At 25.0% G+C, this 3,068-nt stretch overlaps 1 non-coding gene across 1 annotated transcript; it reads left to right on the top strand.

Annotated features, from left to right (window-relative positions):
• The first annotated feature begins 550 nt into the window (after positions 1-550).
• Positions 551-667, top strand: LOC117932827. The gene has a single exon (XR_004654234.1). It is a non-coding gene; the product is annotated as a U5 spliceosomal RNA (small nuclear RNA).
• Positions 668-3,068: the final 2,401 nt, after the last annotated feature.

Below are 3,068 nucleotides of genomic sequence, written 5' to 3'. Positions count from 1 at the left end.
GTTGGCTCATGGGTATGTGATTATGATATAACCAAATGTAGAATAATATATAGCTGGGCCAGATTTCCAGTTTTGGTGGTTTTAAAGAAAGAGTTTTGAGTAGTAACGTAATTTGGTGTTGTTGTAATGAAAGAGTTTTTGGATATGCAATCTGGGGCTTCTTTAGGTTCTGTTTTTTTTTTTTTTTTCTTTAATCTTCAATGTCAACCGTCATTTTTTTCTTCAAATTAATAGTGATATAAATAAAGGTTTATATGATCATTACAAAAAACAGGGGGACAAAAGCAGAATTAGACATTTATAGTTAAATATCCCCAAAATGGATTCAAAATTATGGAATGGAAAAGGAGGCGCTATTAAGGCCTAGAACCCTTGTAGTGAGACATGGGTGTTGGGGCAGGTCCATTATAGCTGTTTGCCCAAATAAGAATTAAGAACAGCCATTATAACACATTATCACCGTTCGGTAATGTCCCACATCGCTCCCAGATAGAAGAAACTCAAAAAAAAACTTGCTTATAAAATCTGTCAATGTTTGATCCAAGACATGGAGCCGTGTGGGGAGCACAAAGCGAACTATTCTTTCGCCTTTTACTAAGGAATACCGTGTGCCCCCCTCCAAAACGGCATACATTTATTTTTGGAGGAGCCGTTCCGCAAATGGCTTGGCTCCCTATCAAACCATATTAATAATTTCATCTTAATAGACTCTTAATTTTTATTAAATATGTATATTGATATAGTTATGCGCAAGTATTCATTTGTTTATATAATATATCAAGTGTCAGGATTTTGTTATTACCATATATCGAAATCAAAGTTGAAAACCCTAAAGATTTTAGCAGTTATAATTATAGAACCAGCGGCAAAATTTCAGAAATAATTTTAAAAATCTAAAAAACCATTTTAATGTTAAAAAATCACTTATAGTGTCTTCAAGAGAAGCACTTGATAAATGATAATCCTAAAACACTTTTAGAGAAAACACTTCTATTTAAAACATTTCAAGAAGAAATACTGTCAAACGTATTTTTAAAATACGTTTAATAGTATTTTTGTTCAAAATGTTTTCGATAAAAGTGTTTTCTTTAAATATATTTTTAGCAAAATCATCTATAAAGTATTTATTCAGAAAACACTGTAAGTAATTTTTTAATATTACAAGTGGTTTTTTCATATTTTTAAAAATGTTTTCTAAATTTTGTTAAACACTTAATTTTTTTAAAAATCACCTTTTAGGTTAAAAGTGCTTTCTAAAATTTATGTCAAATGGACACTTAATCACATTAATAGGTTCATTCAATGATTTCACCTCCATTTTCTTAATTTTCTTGCTAAGTATGCTTGTTTTCACAATTTATTTTTAATTATTTATATTTCAATAATTATTATAAAGTTCAAGTAATATATAATTTTTTTAGTCAATTATCTAAATGTGTCATATGACAAAACTTACGCAAATAAATTTTATATAATTTGGCTAAGAGCATCAACGAGTTACAATCCATTTCACAATGATTTTAAGAAGCATTTTTAATTTTTCTAAAATTTCAAAATTATTATAAAAAAAAAAGTTCTTTTCAATAGATAAAAAGATTAGCAATATTTCTTACCATCCCTATGATATAAGCTCTTATTTATATTTAAAAAAATGAAATAAAATACAGAACACTTATTTGCTTTCCAAGTTCCTATCCTGCCCTCTCTATGTTGGTCCTTTTACAGACTGGCCACATATCACACTCAATATTCCAAAAAAAAAAAATAATAATAATAAATAAATAATCTCTTCATTTGTTTTTCACTCGCATTCTCTTCTTTCAATCACTAGTTACCATTTCATTAAAATGATAAAAATAAATTGATAAAAGAAGTGACAATTAATGCTCTAATTAAAAGCAAAAATGGTGTTGATATTAGTGTGAGCTAAAAAGGTATATGAAATAAAACAAATGTAATTATAAATTTATTTGTAAATAAAATTTAAAAATTATCAAATCATAACAAATATTTATTTTATTTTGTGATCATTATTTAGTTCAATCTCAATTAATTAACATAAATATTCATTGAAATTTCTAATAAATAAGTCCAAAATAATAGTAAATTTATGAAAAAGTAATAATCATTCTTAATCTTTTTAAAAAACATTTTTTTCCTTTTCATAATTCTTTAACCCCTCAATTATTTTATATCACAAGCAACAAGGAAAAAAAGGGAAAAGATATAGACTTGGAAAATTGAATAATTGAAATATATTTCTTAGAGTCATTTTTTAATGTTAGATTAGTTAAAATTGGTAGCAGAAATGATCTAGTGTAAATACCGAGTCCTAAAGGTTGGGATTTTTCAAAACTTCTGTGTGATACTATTTGGTTGATAGAAAGATAATAAAATGCAAATGAGGCATAAAAAAAAATTATTATTTCAAATTTTAGAATTTTTAAAAGTGATTTTCTAAAAGTGTAATATAAATTTACACTTTTTGTATAAAATATTATACTTTTACATAAAAGTTTCTATTTATTGAAACAAAAAATAAAAAGTCAAATGGACACTTCTTTTTAAAAATTTTAATAACAAATTTTTTTAAAAAGGCAAAAACATTATACCAAACAAGATTTTCAAAATTATTTTGAAAATTTTAATTAAAAAAAATGCATCCATTAATGATTTAATCTAAAAATACTTAAAATTTGAAAACAATTAATCATTTTAAAAATTCATACTTTCATCTAAAATGGACCACTGTTCATAGTTAAAACGGAATATAAATTAACTTAAAAATAACAGGAATATCATATTAAGCAAACTATGTGTAGCTAGGTATAAGGTTTGAATGGGATTAATCCCACATAGGAAAAATAGTGATATATATAGGTATAAGGTTTGAATGGGATTAATCCCACATAGGAATATATATAGCAAATAAAACCATAATTATATAGAAAAGAAGTTGAAACAATTTTTACAACATTTTTTTTTATAATTTCATTATTATTATTATTATTATTGGTGAGTTTCAATATCTTCTTAAAACTTCTATCTTTGAAACTATTGGTTTGACA

This window comes from Vitis riparia, chromosome 15 (genome assembly GCF_004353265.1).
Source record: "Vitis riparia cultivar Riparia Gloire de Montpellier isolate 1030 chromosome 15, EGFV_Vit.rip_1.0, whole genome shotgun sequence".
NCBI lineage: Eukaryota > Viridiplantae > Streptophyta > Magnoliopsida > Vitales > Vitaceae > Vitis > Vitis riparia.
This window is presented reverse-complemented; position numbering and strand designations above follow the sequence as displayed.